The following is a 27284-nucleotide window of genomic DNA, read 5'->3' as shown; positions in this document are numbered from 1 at the left end:
ACTAGTAAGTGCAGGGGGACCCCTGGGCGCCGCTCTGCCCACAGGTATAGTTAGTTTTTCATTTGTAGAGTAGTGAAAGGTCCTCTTTAACCTTTTTTGGACACCTAAATGAAGCATGTGCCAGACTTAAATTTATTGTGAATTATGATCAATTGAAAGTGAGCTTTTTGGACACTGTAATTATTAAAGATGAGGATTGTTGTCTACATACAGATTTATTTAGGAAGAATTCTGATAGAAATTGCCTATTACATTTTACGAGTGCTCATCCCATGTCCCTAAAGAAAGCCATTCCAAAATCTCAGATACAAAGAGTAAAACATATTGTATCTAATCAACAGACACAGGAGCAGAGAATGGAGGAAATGTTGAAGAGATGTAGGTCCAGGGACTACCCCACACAAATCCTAAGGGAAGCCATAGTTACATATCTGCATACCGTTAATAGGAGCAAAGATTCACGTATAGCTTTTACACACAAGTTTCATCCTTACAATAAACAATGTGACCTATTCGCAAACATTGGCCGCTATTACATAGATCATACTCTCAGATAACGGAATTTAAAAATCCTCCGCTGATTTGTAAGCAAAATACAAGTTACCGTGACCAACTAGTTCATGCCGATATAGGCACTATGAAAGTGACTCCTTGTCAGAGGACAATAGGTAGTGTGGGGACTTACTTTGGTAGTCAGGAAAAATGGATGCAGTATAGAGGCAAAGACCAGTTTATAACTCAAAAACTTCAGTGTTTATTCACACTTGTTGCAAGTACACAGTACGACTGTTTATTTTCAGTATTGGTGTTATTTCACACCCAGATAACTCAAAGGCAAAACAGTCACTTTTTATCCTGGGTGTTAATCTACACCCGACCGGCATACTGTAGCTCAGAACAGAGCAGTCCTCCCAGATTCAGGCCTCCAGTCTGGCACAAGGCTCAGATCCTGGAACAGAGATTGCCAGAGCTCTAATGTCAGAGAGAGATAATTCCCCACACCTGACACTGCTGGCTGTTTTTTATAGGCCTGGGAAAACCCAGCATGGAACGTGGGGAGTAGTCACCCACCCAGCACTTTGACTACTCCCAGTAAGAGCCGTCCCGGATCAGCAATTTACAGTCATACTAAATAGCAAAGTGTCAAACAGCAACTGCTGCTGACACATGAAAACTGTCTCTTACTCCACCGAGGCCAGGAACCTTGATGACACATGCCTATCATCCACGATGATTCCATGTACCTTCTTACATACTTCCCCCCCTTTATTCAACCCTGAGGGGGTGAACACATGCCATACAGTATACCCAGGACAGGGCATCCGCGTTTCCCTGTAACCGGCCTGCCCTGTGTTCTACGGAGAACTTAAAGTTCTGTAAGGATAGGAACCACCTGGTGACTCAGGCATTTCTCTCTTTGGCCTGGCTCATCCACTTGAGATGGGAGTGGTCAGTCACCAGGCAGAACTTTCTCCCCAACAAATAGTAGCGGAAGGGCCGAGTGCCCACTTGATAGCCAGGCACTCTCTTGCCACTATACTGTACCTGTTTTCGGCTGGGGTAAGCTTGCTGCTTAGGAAGACAATGGGATGCTCCTCCCCGTTGACTTCCTGACACACTACAGCACCAAGGCCTACCTCGTAGGCGTCCATCTGTACTATGAATTACCATTTGAAGTTGGGCGTCACCAAAACTAGGGACCAGGGCCGACTTCAAAGCCGAGATCGCCTCTTCCACCTGATCATCCCAGCAAACCATCACCGACCTGCGTCCCTTCAAGAGTGGGGAACAAACCTCATGTAATAGCCCACCGTTTCTAGGAATGACTTTACTTGCCTAGTGGTGGAAGGTCGGGGCCAGTTATGAATTGCCTCTATTTTGTTCACTTGAGGTTTGATAACTCTGCGCCCAATGACATACCCAAGGTACTTAGTGTCCTCTAACCCTATTTAGCGTTTAGCCCAGCATTCCTAAGGGAGTCCACTACAGCCTATACATTGGGTAGGTGATTTTCCCAGTCGGTACTGTGGATGACGATATCGTCCAGGTATGCCGAAGAGTACCGATGATGTGGACGAAGTAAAATGTCCATTAGCCTTTGAAAGGTGGTGGGGGTGCCATGCAGACCAAAGGGTAACACCTTGTACTGATATAGCCCCTCCGATGTGATGAAGGCATTTTTTTTTCTTTAGCAGCCTCAGTTAAGGGCACCTGCCAATACCATTTAGTGAGGTCCAAAACTGAGAAATACCGGGCTTGCACTAACCTTTCAATTAGCTCATCTACTCGGGGCATGGTATATGCATCGAACTTAGAGATCTCGTTTAATTTTCGGAAATCGCCTCGGGTACCTGGTATGTCTTTAGACGGACTTTCGCCTGAGGCTCAGTGACAATGTCATGCCAAATTGTGGAAGTGCGTCCAGGGCGGTCCGAGAACACATCCGTGATCTGGCTAATACTCCCTGGCCTCCTTAGCCTGTTTAGAGAAGAGGCTGTCAGCCATTGTTACTGTGGCAGCCGCTTCCCCTGCTTCAGACAGAGGGGCCAAAACCTCTTCCCCTAGAAAACCTGTACGCGGGCTGTCTTCAGTACAAGTTTCCCCATCTTTCCACGGTTTGAGTAAATTCACATGGTACACCTGCTCTGGCTTTCGCCTCCCTGGCTGGTGTACCTTGTAGATTACCTCTCCAATTTTTTCAAGTACCTCATAGGGCCGCTGCCACCTAGACAGAAACTTACTGTCCATGGTCAGCACCAGGACCAAAACTCGATCACCTGGGTAAAAGATCCAGACCCAAACCTGCCGATTATAGACCTTACTCTCGGCTTGCTGAGCTGCCTCCATATGCTCCCTGACAAGAGGCAAAACGGTCTCTATCTGCTGTGGCTGTTCCCACGCCTCTTTGACTACATCCAGCAAACCGCGAGGATGTCTGCTATATAGCAATTCGAAGGGCGAGAAGCCAGTAGAGGCCTGGGGCACCTCTCGCACAGCAAACATGAGATATGGCAGAAGAAGGTCCAAGTCCTTCCCATCTTTAGACACCACCCTTTTTAACATGGTTTTTCATGTTTTATTAAACCGTTCAACAAGACCGTCCATTTACTGATAGTAAACGAACATCCGTAACTGTTTCATATGCAGCAACTTACAGAGTTCCCTCATGACCTTGGACATATAAGGGGTCCCCTGGTCAGTCAAAACCTTTTTAGGTAGCCCCACTCAGGAGAACATCTCCATTAGCTCCTTAGCTATCAGTTTAGTCAATGTATGTCGCAGTGGCACCGTCTCTGGGTACAGAGTGGCATAATCTAGGATGACCAGGATGTGTTGGTGTCCTCTAGCGGACTTCGGTACTGGGCCTACGAGGTCCGTCGCGATTCACTCAAACGGTACCTTGATGATCGGGAGCGTCCTGTGTTTTCTGCATACTCAGATGCCCCCCGATAACATGTTGGTGAGCTAACTCTAACACGAGTTTGCGATAAGCCTGGGGCACCACCAACTGTTCAATATGTTCACCCCGCAGTTGGTTTACCCGATACAACATATCCTGATGAACCACAATAGTATAATCCCAAATGGTCACAGCACTCAGCAATAGTCTGGCTTATTTTAGGGTGCTCATAAAGGTTCTGTTCCTGACTCCACCTCAAGATCCACACTTGTCGGATATATATACAAATAGACAGAACTCCAAATGTTAGATATGCAAATTAGTGTATTTATTCAGCCAGACATGGTGGTGCACAACAATACAACGTTCCGTGCTAAAAGAAAGCCATTCATCAGGCTAGGTTGTGACCAGGGTCAGGGAAAGCCGGTACTTGCTTTCCCTGACCCTGGTAACAACCTAGCCTGATGAAGGGTTTTCCTTTAGCCTGAAACGTTGTATTGTTGTGCACCAACATGTCCGGCTGAATAAATACACTAATTTGCATATCTACCATTTGGAGTTCTCTCTATCCTCCAACCTCGATGAGAAAGAAAAGGAGGAATTAAGAGTGCAGGTATATGATGCCATGTACGAGAAGGATGAGAAAGCTAACAAATTAAATGGAGACTCCAAAGAGACAAAGGCTGAAGAAGCTAAGGCCGTTAAGTAGGAGTGGGATAAATCCTCAGATGCTGCAGACCTTAAAGAAGAGGCTGAAGGAGAGTCGGCTGAAGTGGAAAAAGCCACTGTAGAAGCAGAGGACTCTGAAACTGCCGCCAAATCTGACAAAACCAATAAAGAAGTGATGCATTTAAAAGAAGTGAGCGGGGGAAAGCATGCTCTGCTGAAGGAGCTCTACAAAGCAAATGAGAAAGGGTCTGGAAACAACTATCGCTGGAAGCAATTTTGCGAACAGTTCAGTCTAGAGCTGCAGCAGTCGACGAAAGGGCATGAGCATGTTTGGGAGCCAAAGAATCCAAAGGTAGAGCCTGTCAATTATATAAAAACATATTATGAAAAGAGCTCCAAAAGCCAAGATCAAAACTCTGAGAGTAAGAAATAAACAGAGATACTTTCTGTAGATAAAATAGAGAGATAGAGTGCAAGAGCGCTCGTGAAAGAGTAGAAAGCGAGTATATGGCCATTAGATGGGCACCGGAGTCCCTTAAGCATTATCTACTGGGTAGAAAGTCAGTGTTTGTGACAAACTGATGTCACGGATGGTATTGCAGAAAGCTGGAACTTATAAATAAACATCCGACTTGCTTGATCCCAAACTAAGGAGCATATGGGTGAGCCCTATAAAACCCCTAGAGCTCTCCCTGACTGCTATGCCCATGCAAAGGTCTTTATGGTAGACGAATGCATGCCCATGTACCTAATACTATGTGACATGTGAAAACCCTATAATAGTGAGGGGACACGACCACCGGATCCCTGCACTTAATACGGACGGAGTCAGGGTCACCTAGAATCAAGTCAGCAAGGAAACACAAATAAAGGAAACAGACTTATCTGAGGAATCAGCAGAAGCAGCATCCAGCAGTGAACAACTCATCCAGGAAGAAGTATAAACCGCAAAGTGAGGCAGTATGGGAGGGAATATAAAGGGATACAATTAGTGTAAATAGGTGACAGCTGGGAGAAGGAAAGGAGATGACAAAGTGAAACCAAAACAAAGAACGTCATGCAAGAGGTAGAGAAGAACGTCTAACAGACCTTTTCACAGAACTGGCGGTGACAGTACCCCTCCCTCTACGGCTGGACTCCGGACACTCAGAGCCCACCTTCTCAGGATGAGACCTATGGAAAGGCCTTAACCCCTTAAGGACACAGCCCTATTTCACCTTAAGGACCAGGCCATTTTTTGCAAATCTGACCACTGTCACTTTAAGTGCTGATAACTTTAAAACGCTTTGACTTACCCAGGCCGTTCTGAGATTGTTTTTTCGTCGCATATTGTACTTCATGACACTGCTAAAATTGGGTCAAAAAAGTTAATTTTTTTGCATAAAAAAATACCATATTTACCAAAACTTTTGAAAAATTTGCAAATTTCAAAGTTTCAGTTTCTCTACTTCTGTAATACATAGTAATACCCCCAAAAATTGTGATGACTTTACATTCCCCATATGTCTACTTCATGTTTGTAGCATTTTGGGAATGATATTTTATTTTTTGGGGATGTTACAAGGCTTAGAAGTTTAGAAGCAAATTTTGAAATTTTCGGAAATCTTCAAAATCCCACTTTTTATGGACCAGTTCAGGTTTGAAGTCACTTTGTGAGGCTTACATAATAGAAACCACCCAAAAATGACCCCATTCTAGAAACTACACCCCTCAAGGTATTCAAAACTGTTTTTACAAACTTTGTTAACCCTTTAGGTCTTCCACAACACTTCATGGCAAATGGACATACATTTTTAGAATTTAGATTTTTTGGAAAATTTTCCAATATAATCAATTTTTTCCTGGAAAAAAACAAGGGTTAACTGCCAAACAAAACTCAAAATGGGTTGCCCTGATTCTGTAGTTTGCAGAAACACCCCATATGTGGTCGTAAACTACTGTTTGGCCGAACGGGAGGACATAGAAGGAGGGGAACACCATATGGGTTTTGGAAGGCAGATTTGGCAGGACTGGTTTTGTTTATACCATGTCCCATTTGAAGCCCCCTGTTGCACCCCTAGAATAGAAATTTCAAAAAAGTGACTCCATCTAAGAAAGTACACCCCTCAAGGTATTCAAAACTGGGTTTACAAACTTTGTTAACCCTTTAGGTGTTCCACAAGAGTTATTGGCAGATGGAGAAACAATTTAGAAATTTCTATTTTTTGGAAAATTTTCCAATATAATCAATTTTTTCCAGGAGTAAAACAAGGGTTAACTGCCAAACAAAACTCAAAATGGGTTGCCCTGATTCTGTAGTTTGCAAAAACACCCCATATGTGGTCGTAAACTACTGTTTGGCCGAACGGGAGGACATAGAAGGAGGGGAACACCATATGGGTTTTGGAAGGCAGATTTGGCAGGACTGGTTTTGTTTATACCATGTCCCATTTGAAGCCCCCTGTTGCACCCCTAGAATAGAAATTTCAAAAAAGTGACTCCATCTAAGAAAGTACACCCCTCAAGGTATTCAAAACTGGGTTTACAAACTTTGTTAACCCTTTAGGTGTTCCACAAGAGTTATTGGCAGATGGAGAAACAATTTAGAAATTTCTATTTTTTGGAAAATTTTCCAATATAATCAATTTTTTCCAGGAGTAAAACAAGGGTTAACTGCCAAACAAAACTCAAAATGGGTTGCCCTGATTCTGTAGTTTGCAAAAACACCCCATATGTGGTCGTAAACTACTGTTTGGCCGAACGGGAGGACATAGAAGGAGGGGAACACCATATGGGTTTTGGAAGGCAGATTTTGCAGGACTGGTTTTGTTTATACCATGTCCCATTTGAAGCCCCCTGTTGTACCCCTAGAATAAAAATTTCAAAAAAGTGACTCCATCTAAGAAAGTACACCCCTCAAGGTATTCAAAACTGGGTTTACAAACTTTGTTAACCCTTTAGGTGTTCCACAAGAGTTAATGGCAGATGGAGAAACAATTTAGAAATTTCTATTTTTTGGAAAATTTTCCATTTTAACCCATTTTTTCCAGCAATAAAGTAAGGGTTAACAGCCAAACAAAACTCAATATGGGTTGCCCTGATTCTGTAGTTTGCAAAAACACCCCATATGTGGTCGTAAACTACTGTTTGGCCAAACGGGAGCACGTAGAAAGAGGGGAACGCCATATGGGTTTTGGAAGGCAGATTTTGCAGGACTGGTTTTGTTTATACCATGTCCCATTTGAAGCCCCCTGTTGCACCCCTAGAATAGAAATTTCAAAAAAGTGACTCCATCTAAGAAAGTACACCCCTCAAGGTATTCAAAACTGGGTTTACAAACTTTGTTAACCCTTTAGGTGTTCCACAAGAGTTAATGGCAGATGGAGAAACAATTTAGAAATTTCTATTTTTTGGAAAATTTTCCATTTTAACCCTTACTTTATTACTGAAAAAAATGGGTTAACAGCCAAACAAAACTCAAAATGGGTTGCCCTGATTCTGTAGTTTGCAGAAACACCCCAAATGTGGTCGTAAACTACTATTTGGCTAAACGGCAGGACATAGAAGAAGGGGAACGCCATACGGTTTTTGGAAGGCAGATTTTGCTGGACTGGTTTATTTACACCATGTACCCTTTCAAGCCCCCTGATGCACCCCTAGAGTAGAAACTCCATAAAAGTGACCCCATCTAGGAAACTACGGGATAAGGTGGTTGTTGATTTGGTACTATTTTAGGGGTAAATATGATTTTTGGTTGCTCTATATTACACTTTTTTGAGGCAAGGTAACAAAAAAATTAAATTCTAAAATTTTTCTACATTTGCTATTTAGTTTTGTGGAACACCTAAAGGGTTAACAAAGTTTATAAAGTAACTTTTGAATACCTTGAGGGGTGTAGTTTCTTAGATGGGGTCACTTTTTTGGAGTTTCTAGTCTAGGCTACATCAGGGGGGGCTTCTAATGGGACATGGTGTCAAAAAAAAAAACTGTCCATCAAAATCTGCCTTCCAGAAACCATATGGAGTTCCCTTCGTTCTATGCCCTGCCGTGCGGCTATATAGCCATTTACGACCACATATGGGGTGTTTCTGCAAACTACAGAATCAGGGCCATAAATATTGAGTTTTTTTTGGCTGTTAACCCTTGCTTTATTACTGGAAAAAAAGGATTCAAATGGAAATTTTGCCCAAAAATGGGTGTTTTGGCACCGTTTTTATTTTATATTTTTAACACCGTTCATCCGAGGGGTTTGGTCAAATGTTATTTTTATAGCGACGACTTTTACACACGCGACGATGCCCAATATGTATGGCTCTCAGACTTTGGAGACACTAAGCAGGCATCCTAAAACTGCGGCCCTCCAGATGTTGTAAAACTACAATTCCCACCATGCCCTGCTGATGGCTGTAGGTTGTCTGGGCATGCTGGGAGTTATAGTTTTACAACATCTGGAGGGCCGCAGTTTGAGGATGCCTGCACTAAAACTAATATTTTTTTGGGGAAAAAAAATTGTTTCTGTGTCTCCAAAGTCTGAGAGCCATAGTGTTTTATGTTCTCTAGGGGACTGTTGGAGATTATAAAAATTTAGTACTCCATGGAAGTGTGATACTCCCTGAAGCAATCGATAATGCAGAGGCCCGGATGATCGGGGCAAGTGTCACACTGAGTAGTGGTGTCCTTCCGTATCCCCCTCTTGTGACACACTCTGCATCTTTTTTGGGTTCGTCCCTTCTTTCCAGTATGGGGGACCACACCTGGAAAGTGTTGGCCAGGGACGATCCGGGCGCCTCCAGTTCCCGAGGTACTCCGGCCTGCTCTTTCCCGGTCCGAAAAGATCAGGTCTTTGAGGACTGCCTCATAGAATTGGAGGAATGTCCCTGTGCTGCCAGCGCTTTGGGATAGGACAAAAGAGTTGTACATGGCAACCTGCACCATGTAGACCGCAACTTTTTTGTACCATGCCCGGGTTTTGCGCATGGCATTATATGGCTTGAGGACTTGATCAGAGAGATCAACTCCTCCCATATACCGATTGTAGGCAACGATACAATCGGGCTTGAGGACCGTTGCCGTGGTACCTCGCACAGAGACTGGGGTGGTGCTGTTACCGTGGATTGTGGACAGCATAAGGACATCCCTCTTGTCCTTATACCTGACCAGCAACAGGTTTCCACTGGTAAGTGCACGGGTCTCACCCCTGGGGATAGGTACCTGGAGGGGGTGGGCAGGGAGGCCGCGTTGATTTTTCCGCACGGTCCCACAAGCGAACGTGGATCTGGCGGCAAGGGACCTGAACAAGGGAATGCTGGTATAAAAGTTGTCCACGTACAAGTGGTAACCCTTATCCAGCAGTGGGTACATAAGGTCCCACACGAGTTTCCCGGTAACACCCAGAGTGGGGGGACATTCTGGTGGTTGAATCCGGGAATCTCGCCCCTCGTACACACGAAATTTGTAAGTGTACCCTGAGGTACTCTCACAAATTTTGTATAGCTTCACGCCATACCTCGCCCGCTTTGTGGGAATGTATTGGCGGAAACGGAGTCTCCCCTTGAACGCAACGAGAGACTCATCAACCGCGACCTCCCTTCCAGGTACGTAGGCCTGCTGAAATGTGGCCCCAAAGTGATCGATGACCGGCCGTATCTTGTACAGCCGGTCATAGGCAGGATCACTTCGGGGGGGACATGCTGCATTATCGGAATAATGCAGACATTTCCGGATGGCCTCAAACCGGGAGCGTGTCATGGCCGTACTGTACAGTGGGGTCTGGTATAGGACGTCCCCACTCCAGTACAGCCTGACACTGGGTTTTTGCACTAGACCCATATGCAGCACGAGGCCCCAAAATGTCCTCATCTCGGCTGCACTGACCGGCGTCCAGCCACCGGGTCTAGCCAAAAATGAGCCCGGGTTTTGAGCGACGAACTGTTGGGCGTACAGATTCGTCTGCTCCACCATCAGATTCACCAGTGGGTTACTGAAAAAAAAAACTAAAAAAGTCTATTTCAGTAAACCCCACTGTGGGAATCTGGATTCCAGGATTGCCAGCGAAATCCGGAATCTCAGGCTCAAAGTCCACTGGGGGACACCAGCTAAGTTCATCGGCAGGGGGCTCCGGTGAACTTATTTGGTGGGCCGGGAAACCAGTACGAACCCCAGGGCGGCTCGTACTAGGGTGGGCCACAGGATCCCTAGCATGTGTGGCCCCTGGCTCCGCCTGGCGGTGTCTCCGCTGCCTTGGTGGCTCATCGTCATCCGATGATGATGAGGAGGATGCGGATGACAAAAGGAACGTGGGGTCATCCTCATCCTCACTGGGGCTCTCAGAGTCGGAGGCAATCTGGGCATATGCCTCCTCGGCCGAGAACACCCGGCGGGCCATGGGTGTGTGTGTGTGCGTGTGTATGTGCGTGCGTGTAAACCTTTATTCTATGTGCGTGTGTGTGGGGGCACGGGTGTTCACGTACTAAAAGTCCAGGCAAAAAAAATGGGCAAGTGTTAGAAAAAAAAAAAAAAAAAAGTTCAAACTTGCTGATCAGCGGTTCAACGCTGATCAGCGGTCGGTGGGGTGGTGGGGCGGTGGGGCGGGCGATGCGCTAACAGTGGACGGACGCTAAAAAGTGCCGGCCAGTCAGCGCACGCAGAAAAAAAAAAGTGGTGGTGGGGGGGTCTGGTGGGGGGGAGGGTCTGGTGGGGAGGGGGGGGCTGGTGGTGGGGGGGATGCGGGGGGGGGGGCAAGTGGCAGGGGGGTCTGGGGTCTGGTAGCTGAAAAAAAAAAGTTTGGAATAAATGTGATTTTTTTTTTTTTTTTTTTTTTTTCTAACTTTTCCCTTCTATCCCTGCCTAAAGGTGCCTCTCCCTCACTGACCCTAACCTACCTGGGTGGCGATGGGTGCAGGAGGGTGATGGATGGCGATTAGGGGGACACAGGAGCTGGTGCTGGACGATGCTGCCGGGTGCTCGTGCAGAACAGGAAGAGGAGGGGAGAGAGGAGCGCAGGAAGTTTGAATCTCGCGCCTCTCTCCCCTGCACCAATCAGCACCCTGGACAGCGGCGTTCAGCACCAGGGCCAGCTCCGCCTCTGCAAATCCTCGGACTGCGATTGGTGGTGTAAAATTACGCCACCGATCGCAGTCTTTTTCCGGTTCATCGGGTCACAGGACACCCGAATGGACCGGAAACGCAGAAAACCGCAGGTCTGAATTGACCTGCGGTTTTCTGCGATCGTCGATGCGGGGGGGTCAAATGACCCCCCCCCTGCATTGTTACAGGATGCCGGCTGAATGATTTCAGCCGGCATCCCGTTCCGATTAACCCCCGCGGCGATTAACCATCAAGAATAATCGGAGGAGGAGGCAGAGAGAAGGGTACAGTGGGTTGGACATAAGGTTTTAATAGGGACCTGTGAAAAACATTATGGATCTTCCAAATCTGAGGAATTCCAGTCCAGCAATTAAGAGATACAAAATTGTATTGGGTCAATCAAAATGAGAAATAACTTAATCCAGCAATAGAAATAACCCTTATGAAACCCTTATTTAATAATAATCTTACAAGAATGACGTACACAACTCGACTATTTAGGTAGAACCACAAAAAACTAGGTTAGCTGATATTGGATGGGGAATCTCACCCTGAGCTGTCACCCTGAGCTACACCTCAGCCCAGGGACGGCCCCTAATGGTGGGGAATCCCTGTCCCCGAGCCTTGGCTACCGCCTCCTACTGTGCCCTTGATTAAGGGTTATTTCTATTGCTGGACTAAGTTACTTCCAAGTCTGAGGAAGATCAAGATGGAAGGCAACGGGATTAATGACGGACAAGATCTTGTAAGGCCCAATAAACTTATGACCCAACTTCCAGGAGGAAACCTTCAGTTTGATATTCTTTGTATACAACCACACCAGATCACCCACATTCAGGTCCAGACCAGGCACACGTCTCTTATCCGCCACACACTTATATATCTCACTCATCCTCTTCAGATTACCCTGAATCTTTTGCCAAATAAATGACAAAGACGAGGAAAATCTCTCCTCATCAGGTAAACCAGAAGACCCCTCTTCAGAGAATGTCCCAAACTGCGGATGAAACCTATATGCACCAAGCTCTACTGGCCTGGGTGTGTAAGAATAATGGAAAAAGTGTGACACCGGACACATCTTCCGGTGGACAAGGTGCGATGTGGGAAAATGCTGAGACCTCCGGTCTGAAGAAGAGGGGGGAGTGATATGTGGTGATGTGCACAGTTTAAGTGCTGGAAGGCGTGTATATCCCACCAAGATACCTCGGCTGGGTGAGATAAATAAAATCCAGAAAATTTCTGGGGTTTCAGCAAAGCATTGTTTGCTGAGACAGTTTTGTCTATGTTTTGTTCTGGGGTGGATTTTATATGGACTGGTGGATAGTTTGGTAGTGGGATCTGCCAGTCCACACCGTTCCAGTCTTGTTGTCTTTTGCCGGAGGTGATCGCAGGTGAGGCCTGCTGTAATCAAGGAGGGATAAAACCAACCCTCTGGGTGTCAGTCTGAGGAGAGAAGTCTTGGAAACAGAGGCCTATGGAGACTCTGGGTGGTCTCAGCCAGGAGGTCTGAGGGGCCAATCTCTTCCCTGTCTGGACTTGTGTTAGGTGAGCGGACCTGTTAAGGCCTGGACCTTGAGACCCTGTGAATAAGCTGTGCTTAGAGGTGAGTCAGGGAAAATATTTTTTTGTTAGTTAGAGCCCAGACAGGCAGGTGTTTATTTTGATTGCTTATGTTTGTGTGGGTGCTGAAGTACCAAAATAAAGCACCAGTTTGGACATTAAATCCTGTTGTCTGTGATTGTGACCCCCTTGGAGAGAGCGATCCCTTACAAAGCAAAGATGGCTGAATTGATGGTTCAGAAAGGATTGGTGATCTTTGCATCTCCTTTGATGGCAGATGTTGAGGCAAAGGATCGGAATGATGGCATTTTTTACATAGAAGAAAAGTTGCTATTTTTAAGCCAATTATCAGGAATAAGCTCTCTTTAATGGCTCTGCAACCTGCAAGAGATGGTCTGCACCACAAAAAAAAGGAAATGTTCTATTTTTTTACTGTGCGGAAGCACAGACCAAAATCCCATGGAAGCGCTTTGCAGTGCTTCCGTGGGCTTCTGATCCGTGCCTCTGCTTTGCACCGCTCCGTATCTTGAGGATTGCAGACCCATTCAAGTCAATTCAATGGGCAGTTTTTGGCCTACGTTCGAGTGCATGAATCTTTACTTGAAAGCAGCAGGATTAGAGTGTGTTAATGGTAAGGTACTAGCGACATATGGCCACAACAGTAGTGGCAGCGGTATCAAAATAACATGTTATATAACAGTAGATCAGCTGTTTATGGGTGATAGTAGTAGTTACAGCAGTAGTAGTAATAGTAGTGGCGGATGTGTCACGTTATTTGAGGTGCTAGTAGGAGTGAGGTGAGAGGTGGGAATATTATCATACAGCAGAATTAAATTTTGATGAAGTGCAGCACATTTCCATATTGGCAGGTGTCTCAGCAGTAACAGACCATGTTCCAGTATGTAATGATTAGCAAAATGAACTGGCTGCTGTGTCTGCTACTTGTTGTAGCCTAGACTAGACAGCTTAAAAGAGGTGACTTAAATTTGGGTGAGAGCGCAATAGTGCACCTCACCGGCTGTTCAACCAGATTACAGTATATTTTTTTCACCAGTTTAATGGGTTAAAATTTGCCTTACAAGGGGTACCATTGCATGTCTCTCCAGGAGCCCTACCAGAGACCTCACCACCTGGGCCAGAGCACTCCTAAAAGCTGCAGAAGTGCACCTCATCCATCGGCCAAACAGGTTATAGTATACATTATTTGTTAGCATTTTAATATCTTGAAATTCTGGATACAAGGGGTACCGATGCATGGTCTTGTTGCTCAGTGGTGCGTGAAAAACATGCACAGTACTCTAACATATGCCAGACAACCAGATTACAGTTGAATTTCTTAACATTTGTCATACAGGTAGTACCCTTGCATGTCTACCAGGGACCACCCCACCCGGCCAGAACCCTAACAAATTTAGATTCAGCCAAAGGTGTGGAAGTGTACATCATCTGTCGGCCAAACAGGGTACAGTATAAATTAATCCTTAAACAGCAGAATTCAAGATGACATACAAATTGTACCCTTGAATGTCTTCCCACAAGCCCCACTAGGGACCACCCGACCCAGGCCAGAGCCCTAAGAAATTTAGATGTAGCTGAAGGTGCAGAAGTGAGTCTCATCTGTCGGTCATAAAAAGGTTGATGTAAACATTAATTTTTCAAAAGCGGAAAAAGCTAGTGGTACCCTTCCATGCCTGCCCACAACCCCCACCAGAGCTCACCTAAATTTAGACATAGCTGAAGGCACATAAGTGCACCTCATATGTTGGGCAAAAAGGTAGATGTATACATTCATTTTTTTAACCCCTTAAGGACCGGGTTCATTTTCACATTAAGGACCAGAATTTTTTTTGCAAATCTGACCAGTGTCACTTTATGTGTGAATAACTTTAAAACGCTTTTACTTATCCAGGCCATTCTGGGATTGTTTTTTCCGTCACATGTTGTACTTCATGACACTGGTAAAATGGAGTCCAAAAAATTCATTTTTATTTATAAAACAAATACCAAATTTACCAAAAATTTTGAAGAATTGGCAAATTTCCAAGTTTCAATTTCTTTACTTCTATAATACATAGTAATACCTCCAACAATAGTTATTAATTTACATTCCCCATATGTCTACTTCATGTTTGGATCTTTTTGGGAATGCCATTTTATTTTTTGGGGACGTTACAAAGCTTAGTATTTTAGAAGCAAATTTTTCAGAAATTTTTGAAAACCCACTTTTTAAAGACCAGTTCAGGTCTGAAGTCACTTTGTGAGGCTTACATAATAGAAACCACCCAAAAATAACCCCATTTTGGAAACTACAACCCTAAAGGTATTCAAAACTGATTTTACAAACTTTGTTAACCCTTTAGGTGTTCCACAAGAGTTATTGGCAAATGGAGATGCAATTTCAGAATTTTATGGAGTTTCTACAGTCGTGGCCAAAAGTTTTGAGAATTACATAAATATTGGAAATTGGAAAAGTTGCTGCTTAAGTTTTTATAATAGCAACTTGCATATACTCCAGAATGTTATGAAGAGTGATCAGATAAATTGCATAGTCCTTCTTTGCCATTAAAATTAACTTAATCCCCAAAAAACCTTTCCACTGCATTTCATTGCTGTCATTAAAGGACCTGCTGAGATAATTTCAGTAATCGTCTTGTTAACTCAGGTGAGAATGTTGACAAGCACAAGGCTGGAGATCATTATGTCAGGCTGATTGGGTTAAAATGGCCGACTTGACCTGTTAAAAGGAGGGTGATGCTTGAAATCATTGTTCTTCCATTGTTAACCATGGTGATCTGCAAAGAAACGCGTGCAGCCATCATTGCATTGCATAAAAATGGCTTCACAGGCAAGGATTTTGTGGCTACTAAGATTGAACCTCAATCAACAATTTATAGGATCATCAAGAACTTCAAGTAAAGAGGTTCAATTCTTGTTAAGAAGGCTTCAGGCCGTCCAAGAAAGTCCAGCAAGCGCCAGGATCGTCTCCTAAAATGGATTCAGCTGCGGGATCGGAGTGCCACCAGTGCAGAGCTTGCTCAGGAATGGCAGCAGGCAGGTGTGAGCGCATCTGCACGCACAGTGAGGCAAAGACTTTTGGAAGATGGCCTGGTGTCAAGATGGGCTGCTAAGAAGCCACTTCTCTCAAAAAAAAACATCAGGGACAGGTTGATCTTCTGCAGAAAATATGGTGGATGGACTGCTAAGGACTGGGGCAAAGTCATATTCTCCGATGAAGCCTCTTTCCGATTGTTTGGGGCATCAAGAAAAAGGCTTGTCCGGAGAAGAAAAGGTGAGCGCTACCATCAGTCCTGTGTCATGCCAACAGTAAAGCATCCTGAGACCATTCATGTGTGGGGTTGCTTCTCATCCAAGGGAGTGGGCTCACTCACAATTTCTCCCAAAAATACAGCCATGAATAAAGAATGGTACCAAAACACCCTCCAACAGCAACTTCTTCCAACAATCCAACAACAGTTTGGTGAAGAACAATGCATTTTCCAGCATGATGGAGCACCATGCCATAAGGCAAAAGTTATAAGTAAGTGGCTCGGGGACTAAAAAGTTGACATTATGGGTCCATGGCCTGGAAACTCCCCAGATCTTAATCCCATTGAGAACTTGTCATCAATCCTCAAGAGGCGGGTGGACAAACAAAAACCCACTCATTCTGACAAACTCCAAGAAGTGATTATGAAAGAATGGGTTGCTATCAGTCAGGAATTGGCCCAGAAGTTGATTGAGAGCATGCCCAGTCGAATTGCAGAGGTCCTGAAAAATAAGGGCCAACACTGCAAATACCGACTGTTTGCATAAATGTCATGTAATTGTCGATAAAAGCCTTTGAAACGTATGAAGTGCGTGTATTCATATTTCACTACATCACAGAAACAACTGCGACAAAGATCTAAAAGCAGTTTAGCAGCAAACTTTGTGAAAACTAATATTTGTGTAATTCTCAAAACTTTTGGCCACGACTGTACTCTAGGAGTTTCTCAGGGGGGCTTCAAATGGGACATGGTGTCAAAAAAAAACAGCCCAGCAAAATCTAAGTTCCAAAAACCATATGGCACTCCTTTCCTACTGCGCCTTGCCATACAGCGTTTTACGACCACAAATGGGGTGTTTCTGAAAACTACAGAATAAGGGTAATAAATTTAGAGGTTTTTTTTACTGTTAACCCTTGCTTTGTTAATGAAAAAAATGATTAAAATGGAAAATTTGGCAAAAATAGCCTTTTGAGGTGTAAGGTGACAAAAAAAAGCAAATTTTCACATAAAAGTGTAATAGCAAGCGATCAAAAAGTGATATGCACCCCAAAATAGTGCCAATAAAACCATCCTCTCATCCCGCAAAAAATGAGCCCTACTTAAGACAATCGGCTAAAAATAAAAAATAAACTGACTCTCAGACTATGGAGATACTAAAATGCTTTTTTTGTTTAAAAAAGGATATTATAGTGTAAAACCTAAATACATTTTAAAAAGTAAACATATTAGGTATTGCCGTGTCCATAAGAATCTGCTCTATAAAAATAACACATGACCTAACCCCTCAGATGAACAGTCATTTTTTTTTAAAACGGTGTTAAAATAGCAATTTTTTACACCGTTTTCTATTTAAAAAATTTTACTTTGTTCATCTGAGCGGTTAGGTCATGAAAGCCATCGTTTTTTTGTTTTGTTTTTTTTCTGGGACATTGTCAGTGGCAAAATAGAATAAAAATTGTGGAAGGGGATTATAAATGTAGTACTCCATGGAAGTGTGGTACTCCCTAAAGCAACCAACAATGCAGAGGTCCGGGTGATCTGGGCACGTGTCACACTGAGTGGTGGTGTCCTTCCGTATCCCCCTCCTGTGAAACACTTTGCACTTTTTTTTGGACCGTTCCTTCTTTCCAGTATGGGGGACCACACCTGGAAAGTGTTGGACAGGGACGATCCGGGCGCCTCCAGTTCCTGAGGTACTCCGGCCTGCCAGTGATAGCGTTTAGAAGATGCCATACTATACGCGATCAAGTGGTAACTAGCCATTTCAGAAAAAAACGTTTCACATGGCTGTCTGAACAGAGACAAAAAGGGAATAGGAGTTGCAGAAGCTGCTCCTTCTGCAACTTCAATTCCCAATTACATATGATCTCTGTTGCAGGGATAGAACATAGGGTTTTTCCACTCATTACCTGCCGCAGCAAATTTGTGGTTTATATAATTTTATGTAGATGCGGACGCTTCTACATCGGAAAAACCATTCGCTGCTTATTTGAAAGATTCCGCGAACACCTAAATTCCTTAAAAACAGGAAAGGGTTTTCCGTGGTTAATAGAGCATGTGAACAGGGCACATAGTGGAAATCCCAATGTGTTGACTTTTGCTGGCCTTGAAGTAGTTAACCGCACTGAAAGAGGTGGTGATAGAGAAAGGGAGCTTCTTAGAAGAGAAGCCATATGGATCCTACGCACGGATGCAATGGGTCCCCTGGGATTAAATGAAAAAATAGATATGAGCGTATTTTTGTAATGAACCACTCTTGTTTATTGTATTTTCGTATTTTGATTTGTTCTTATTGGTTTATGTATTTTTATATATGCACCTTACATCATTGATGAGGTCCCGCTGGATTCAAACCCCTGCCCTCCCTTTGAGAGGCCAGGTGTTGATTAATTAGTAATTAGGCAAATTACTGTGATGACGCGGCTTCCTGTGCACTATATAAGGTGCCGTGACCTCTTCAGTGATGGAAAGCCAGAAGAAGCGCATATATGCGCGAAACGGCTGTCGCTTACTTGCTGCTGTATCTGCAACCCTTGCACCCCCCTCCTGCCATGGAATAAAGTTACCTGCCTATCATCGGTGAGTGCCGCTCGTTTTGTTCTCTTCTTCCTTTTATCATACTCCGGCCTGCTCTTTCCCAGTCAGAATAGATCAGGGCCTTGATGACTGCCTCATAGAACTGGAGGAATCTCCCTGTGTTGCCAGTGTTCCAGGACAGCAGAAAATAGTTGTACAAGGAAACCTGTACCATGCCCAGGTTTTGCGCATGGCATTATATGGCTTGAGGACGATCAGAGAGATCAACTCCTCCCATATACCGATTGTAGTCGACGATACAACCTGGCTTGAGGACCGTTGTCGCGGTAACTCGCACAGGGACAGGGGTGATGCCGTTACCGTGATTTGTGGACAGTACAAGGACATCCCTCTTGTCCTTATATCTGACCAGCAACAGGTTTACACTGGTAAGGGCACGGGTCTCACCCCTCAGGATAGGTACCTGCAGGGGGTGGGTAGGGAGGCCGCGTTGATTTTTCCACACGGTCCCGCAAGCAAACGTGGATCTGGCGGCGAGGGACTGGAACAAGGGGATACTAGTATAAAAGTTATCCATGTACAGGTGGTAACCCTTATCTTGCAGTGGGTGCATAAGGTCCCACACAAGTTTCGCGCTAACACCCAGAGTGGGGGGACATTCTGGGGGTTCAATACGGGATTCTCGCCCCTCGTACACATGAAACTTATCAGTGTAACCTGAAGTACTCTCACAAAGTTTGTACAGCTTCACGCCATACCTCGCCCGCTTAGAGGGAACATACTGGCGGAAAATGAGTCTCCCCTTGAAAGCAATGAGAGACTCATCAACAGTGACCTCCCTACCAGGTACATAGGCCTCCAAACATTTGGCCCCAAAGTGATCGATGACCATCCTGATTTTGTAAAGGCGGTCATAGGCAGGCATTTCCGGATGGCCTCAAAACGGGAATGTGTCATGGCCATACAGTAGAGTGGGGTCTGGTAGAAGACATCCCCACTCCAGTACTGCCTGACACTGGGTTTTTTGACTAGGCCCATGTGCAGCACGAGGCCCCAAAACGTTCTCATCTCGGCTGCACTGACTGGAGTCCAGCCACTAGACCTAGCCAAAACAGAGCCCGGGTGTTGAGCAATGAACTGTTGGGCGAACAAGTTCGTTTGCTCCACCATCAGATTCACAAAGTGGTCACTGAAAAAAAATAAAAAAATAGTCATATTCAGTGAAGCCCACTGTGGGAATCTGGATTCCTGATTGGCCAACAAAATCAGGAATCACGGGCTCAAAATCATCTGGGGTACACCATGCAAGTTCACTTGTAGGGGGCTCAGGTGGACTTATCTGGTGGGCCGGAAAACTAGTACGAGCCCCAGAGCTGCTCGTACTAGTGTGGGACACAGGGTCCCTGGCATGGGGGTCCCCTGTCTTCGCCGCCTTGGGGGCTCATCATGATCACTAGATGATGAGGACGCGGATGACAAGAGGAAAGTGTGGTCATCCTCGTCCTCACTGGGGCTCTTGGAGTCAAGCAGGGCGTATGCCTTCTCGGCCAAGAATGTCTGGCGGGCCATAGGGGAGTGTGTGTGTGTGTGGAAAACTTTATTTAGTGTGCGTGTGTGGGGGGGCACGGGTGTTTGCTTACTTACCCTAAACCTAACAGGAAAAAAATAAAATAATAAAAAAAAAGCCCAAACTAAGTAAAAAAAAAAAAAATTTAAGAAAGATTCAAACTCGCTGATCAACAGTCCAAAGCTGATCAACGGTGGGGTCGGCGATGCGCTAACAGTGGCCGGACATTAAGAGTGTCGGCCACAGTCAGCGCACGCAAAAAAAAAAAAGTGCTTGCGCCCCAAACAATGTGTGTGTGTAGGGGAAAGCTGCAACACCCCTGAGGGGGTCTAGGGTCACACAGCTGAGTGTGCTGTGGACCCCAGACACCCGATCAGGGTGATGCTGAAAAAAAAAAAAAACTTCCCCCCCCCCTAAAGTCTCCCTAATCTCCCTGTCTAATCTAAGCTGTCCCTAAGTACCTGTGGGGGGTTCTCGGCACAGATGAGGGGTGCTGGGCTCCACGAGGCTCCTCTCTCCATGCTCTAGGATGCAGTGTGGAGGAGGAGGCAGAGCTGGGGGAAGTCAACCACCCCTCCAGCCCGTGCAGCCAATCGTAAGCGATCCTGAGAGGTGATTGGTGGTGTATTATCACACCACTGATCAACATCCTATTCCGGGTTATCGGGTCACCAGAGACCCGAAAGAACCCTGAAACACAGCAAACCGCAGGTCTGAATTGATCTGCGGTTTGCTGTGTTTCCCCCCTCAGCATTGTCACAGAGTGCCTGCTGAATGCGGAAATACACACAGCCTACAGGTACGCCCTGTGTCCTTAAGTACCAGGACATCAGGGCCTTTCTATACGCCCTGTGTCCCCAACTGGTTAACATTTGACGTTAGTAAAGTTTCACATACCAGTGGTACCCTTGCATATCAGCCCACAAGCCCACTAAAAAAACACCCTGGCAAGAGGCCATATAATGTAAAAATTTTGTATAGCCCAATAGCCCATATAAATTTTTATGTAACAGCAGCAGCATCCGGTAGAGGGTTCCTGGCAAAAAATAAAATAGATTGAGCTGCAGCGATAGCCTCCTGGAGTGGACTGCAAGTACAAGCACAGAGCACAAACCAAGTGGCTGGTGTGGGAGACAGGACAACACAAAGGTGGAGGCATCAATAGGACATGACCTCAGTGGTGCATGTCAGACATGTACTCTAACATCTGCCAGCCCACCAACATACAGTTTAAAGTCTTAAAATCTAATTTACAAGTGGTACCCCTTGCATGTCTGACCAAAAGCCCCAGCCAGAAAAATTATTATAATTTTTTATTTTTTTTGTTTACCTATTCCTGGTCCTGGTCTGAAATTGTTTTCTCAGGGCCAGACATTCTGCTATGGATGTCTCACAATAGAATGGAGAGCAAGGAGAAAGTGGAGAGGGAGGAGTCTGAGCAGGAGAAGATGCAGCTGATGATGGTATCAATGAGCCTGTTCTGCTTGGGGATCCAGGCTGGCTGTCACAAGGAACACCTGGGAGAAGGAGGACAGACTTGTGTGTTTGGGAATGCTGGCTGGTTCTATTTTCCAACAGGATCTGTTGATGCCCCTGCATGGTGGCCTAATTTACGGCTTACACACAGCTGTGGTGTTGTGTGCCAGCCTCATGGAGGAAAAACACCAGACAGGAGTTGCTGATGCAGATCTAGAGGCAGCCCAGCTTGGCCTAAGTCCAGTCCACAATCTCCTACTCAATGGTTATGTTGCGCCTTTCAGGAACCAGGGGGAATTGTGGCCTACTACTACTCCACCTGTGTGTCAGCTGATAGAGGACTGGGAATTAGCCCAATATTGCTGACTGCTGACTCTCAGAGTCAGGACCCTGGTGTCTGCACCAGTTACTCAGAATGCTGCTACCTGCAGTAGTGTGAACAGAGTCCAACAAAGGCGGAGTAAAGGAACAGATGGTCTTTACTGGCAGGGAAGAAAAACAAACAAACCAGCACCTCCATAATAAGTAAATTTGAGAGCGCAGGTGCACACTACCTTGGCTGAAACACAATTGGATTAGTAGAACTACAGGTAACAGCACACTGCTAGTCAATTGCACAAAGATATAAACAAACACTGAAAAAATAATAGTGGCTTGGTGGCCATACTTACTGCAAGTGCAGTTAGAAGCTCTTTGCGCATATAATTGATCAAACATATGTCGAGCCCATCTACCAGACGTCAAGGTGGCTTCTAATCAGATGGGTCCTACTCTAACATGCCTCACCTGGGCTTACAGCCTACAATCTGGGCAAAGTAGTACCAAGCTGTATCCTACATATGCCTCTCCCAGGCTGTGAGCCTGTAGTATGGGCAAAGTAGAATACAGCTGTACAAGCTATCTAATTAAAAGCACATGGTAAATGGGCGGTGGTGCACGGTTCAATCTCACCACCAGGGGGTGCCACCCCCCAGTTTCAGTGACTATAGGGAAGAAAAACAAATGAACCAGCACCTCCATAATAAGTAAATTTGAGAGCGCAGGTGCACGCTACTAGCAGTGTGCTGTTACCTGTAGTTCTACTAATCCAATTGTGTTTCAGCCAAGGTAGCGTGCACCTGCGCTCTCGAATTTACTTATTATGGAGGTGCTGGTTCGTTTGTTTTTCTTCCCTATAGTCACTGCCACTGGGGGGGTGGCGCCCCCTGGTGGTTAGATTGAACCCTGCACCACCGCCCATTTACCATGTGTTTTTAATTAGATAGCTTGTACAGCTGTATTCTACTTTGCCCATACTACAGGCTCACAACCTGGGAGAGGCATATGTAGGATACAGCTTGGTACTACTTTGCCCAGATTGTAGGCTGTAAGCCCAGGAGAGGCATGTTAGAGTAGGACCCATCTGATTAGAAGCCACCTTGACGTCTTGTAGATGGGCTCGACATATGTTTGATCAATTATATGCGCAAAGAGCTTCTAACTGCACTTGCAGTAAGTATGGCCACCAAGCCGCTATTATTTTTTCAGTGTTTGCTTATATCGTTGTGCAATTGACTAGCAGTGTGCTGTTACCTGTAGTTCTACTAATCCAATTGTGGTCTTTACTGGCAGACAGTATTCAAAAGTCACTTGACAGATACAAGCAAAACAAAGCTCAGAGCAATACAGCTTGCAGATATAAGCGGTCTCATTGTCAGGCAGTGCAGGGTTGGGATCCAGGCAGACTTACAGGAGGCAATGGGCAGATGCGTAGTCAGACAGTGCAGAGGTCTATCCTTCAGGTGATCCAAAACAGACAGCAGGCAGATGCATAGTCAAACAAAGCAGAGGTCAGAATCCAGGAAATCCAATAAACACACAGTAGGACGCTTCAGCAGGAGTCAAGAGGTACAACAACCACGCTTGGGCACTTCATGATGAGTGAAGCTGCCTTAAATACAAATAGTCCCGCCTCCGGGTGGGGATGGTAATCAGGAAACAGCTGCCTACTCCTATAAGAAAGGGAGAGGTGGGCGCACGCATGCTATAGCGCATCAGATGACACCTGGCAGTGAGGACGGATGCGACGGTATGCTGGTGGGTGCCTGCGTCTCCTACAAGGTAAGCCAGTTCTGGGACCCATGGTGCTGCGATGTGCAGACAGCGATCTGCCACCCTGCGGTGGGGACAAAGACCCCATACTGACACTACTATTGTAACACATACTCAATCTGGGCAGTCCAGTAACCCAAATAGTGTATGGTATATAACATGCTAACACCCATAGAACAAAAAACAAATACCACACCTAATCAACAAATACAGGTGAAACTCGAAAAATTAGAATACCGTGCAAAGTTTATTTATTCCAGTAATGCAACTTAAAAGGTGAAACTAATATATGGGATAGACTCGTTACATGCAAAGCGAGATATTTAAAGCCTTTGTTTGGTATAATTTGGATGATTATGGCTTATTGCTTATGAAACCCCAAAGTCACAATTTTGAGGTACCCTTTGCTCAGGGGATATAGATTAATTAGCTGACTAGAGTCTGACACTTTGAGCCTAGAAAATTGAACCTTTTCACAAAATGCTAATTTTAAGCTGCATTAATGCAATTCCTTTTAATTTGCATTACTGAAATAAATGGACTTTTGCACGATATTCAGATTTTTCGAGTTTCACCTGTAATGCTTTCAAATTAAAAGTGAAAAGAGTTCATTTAAAAAAACTATATACCAAGATTCTCTTTTGTATACCAAGTACAATAATGTGCATAATGACAAATAGGACACACAAATAAACACTACTTACAAGAGAAAAAAATATTGAGGTATTTAAAAGCCATACATGATTAATAAGAACAAATATTAAAATGTAAAGTTGAGTACCACTCATAAAACTCCAGTATGAACCACCTTACAATGCTAATATCAGTAGTGAAAATAATAAATCCTGTTGCACACCCTTTCTCTATAGAGTAAGAAAGGTAACAAACCAAAAGTTCCTGGGACCAGCAGCACCCCAACATATGTTTCACCCAAGCTTCTTCATGGGGAATTTTATGAATGGTACTCAAAGTTATATTTATTGATTGTTCTTATTAATCATGTATTGCTATTGAATACCTCAAGTATGTTTTTGGTATTTGTGATATTTTGTATTTTTTTTGTGTGTTATGGGTATTACCACCAATCAGTGATGGCCAGTTCGCCGTGTTCGCCCGTGAACACATGCGAGCTGCCATCTTTACTGACAAGTCCAGCGAGGAACAGGTAAGTCCTTACCTGTGCCTGTGCGTGAGCCAGTCTGAAATGGAATGCGAACTGGCAATCACTGATTGGTAGTAATACCCATAACACAAAAAAATAAAATAAAATATCACAAATATCAAAAACATACTTGAGGTATTCAATAGCCATACATGATTAATAAGAACAATCAATGTTCTTATTAACACGTCAATGTACATTACAACACGTCAATGTACATTTTTAACAACCACTTAGGGGCCGACAAGTTTGTGCGTAATTGCAACAGCGTATATATAATTGTTTCATGTGCTTCGCTACAAAGGAGCGCACAACACGATAATTTTTTCTAAAATCACTCGTAAACATTTTTAATACACTTTCAAAAGGTATTCCTTTAGCTATACAATGTAAGATATAGATGCAGTAATGGCCGCAGACCGAACTAGCAACGTCCTGGATTTGTCTGTTTAGATACCTTATAGTCTTAGAATTTTTGTATAAACATTTTATAAATTCAGCAGGAAATAGCTCACTCAATGGCGATAATCCATAACTATAAAAAAATATACATACATCGTCAGGTTGTAATATAATTAAAATCCAGTGTCGTACCCGCTTATACGAATTGTTCGTATTTACAATGTACGCCGCCGGGCGGTCGATGATTTTTCATTTCTTACAAAGTCTCATATTCCACTAACTTGTGACAAAAAAAAAAAAAATTCTATGAACTCGCCATGCCCCTCATTGAATACATTGGGGTGTCTTCTTTCCAAAATGGGGTCACATGTAGGGTATTTATACTGACCTGGAATTTTAGGGGCCCTAAAGCGTGAGAAGAAGTCTGGGATCCAAATGTCTAAAAATGCCCTCCTAAAAGGAATTTGGGCCGCTTTGCGCATCTAGGCTGCAAAAAAGTGTCACACATGTGGTATCGCCGTACTCAGAAGAAGTTGCAGAATGTGTTTTGGGGTGTCATTTTACATATACCCATGCTGGGTGAGAGAAATATCTTGGTCAAGTGCCAACTTTGTATAAAAAAAGGGAAAAGTTGTCTTTTGCCAAGATATTTCTCTCACCCAGCATGGGTATATGTAAAATGACACCCCAAAACACATTCCCCAACTTCTCCTGAGTACGGCGATACCACATGTGTGACACTTTTTTGCCGCCTAGGTGGGCAAAGGGGCACACATTCCAAAGAGCACCTTTAGGATTTCACAGGTCATTTTTTACACATTTTGATTTCAAACTACTTACCACACATTAGGGCCCCTAGAATGCCAGGGCAGTATATCTACCCCACAAGTGACCCCATTTTGGAAATAAAACACCCCAAGGTATTCTGTGAGGGGCATGGCGAGTTCCTAGAATTTTTTTTTTTGTCACAAGTTAGTGGAAAATGATGATGTCTTTTTGATATTTTTTTTCTTACAAAGTCTCATATTCCACTAACTTGTGAAAAAAAAATTAAAAATTCTAGAAACTCGCCATGCCCCTCACTGAATACCTTGGTGTGTCTTCTTTCCAAAATTGGGTCACTTGTGGGGTAGTTATACTGCCCTGGCATTCTAGGGGCCCTAATGTGTGGTAAGTAGTTTGAAATCAAAATGTGTAAAAAATGACCTGTGAAATCCTAAAGGTGCTCTTTGGAATGTGTGCCCCTTTGCCCACCTAGGCGGCAAAAAAGTGTCACACATGTGGTATCGCCGTACTCAGGAGAAGTTGGGGAATGTGTTTTGGGGTGTCATTTTACATATACCCATGCTGGGTGAGAGAAATATCTTGGCAAAAGACAATTTTTTTTATACAAAGTTGGCACTTGACCAAGTTATTTCTCCCACCCAGCATGGGTATATGTAAAATGACACTCCAAAACACATTCCCCGACTTCTTCTGAGTACGGCGATACCACATGTGTGACACTTTTTTGCAGCCTAGATGCGCAAAGCGGCCCAAATTCCTTTTAGGAGGCATTTTTAGACATTTGGAACCCAGACTTCTTCTCACGCTTTAGGGCCCCTAAAAAGCCAGAGCAGTATAAATACCCCACATGTGACCCAATTTTGGAAAGAAGACACCCTAAGGTATTCAATGAGGGGCATGGCGAGTTCATAGCATTTTTTTTTTGGCACAAGTTAGCGGAAACTGATTTTTTTTGTTTTTTCTCACAAAGTCTCCCTTTCCGCTAACTTGGGACAAAAATTTAAATCTTTCATGGACTCAATATGCCCCTCACGGAATACCTTGGGGTGTCTTCTTTCCGAAATGGGGTCACATGTGGGGTATTTATACTGCCCTGGCATTTTAGGGGCCCTAAAGCGTGAGAAGAAGTCTGGAATATAAATGTCTAAAAAAAATTGTGCATTTGGATTCCGTGAGGGGTATGGTGAGTTCATGTAAGATTTTATTTTTTGACACAAGTTAGTGGCATATAAGACTTTGTAAGAAAAAATTAAATAAAAATTTCCGCTAACTTGGGCCAAAAAAATGTCTGAATGGAGCCTT

This window comes from Bufo gargarizans, chromosome 3 (genome assembly GCF_014858855.1).
Source record: "Bufo gargarizans isolate SCDJY-AF-19 chromosome 3, ASM1485885v1, whole genome shotgun sequence".
Classification (NCBI taxonomy): domain Eukaryota; kingdom Metazoa; phylum Chordata; class Amphibia; order Anura; family Bufonidae; genus Bufo; species Bufo gargarizans.
The sequence above is the reverse complement of the archived record's forward strand: the minus strand, read 5'-3'. Positions refer to the sequence as shown.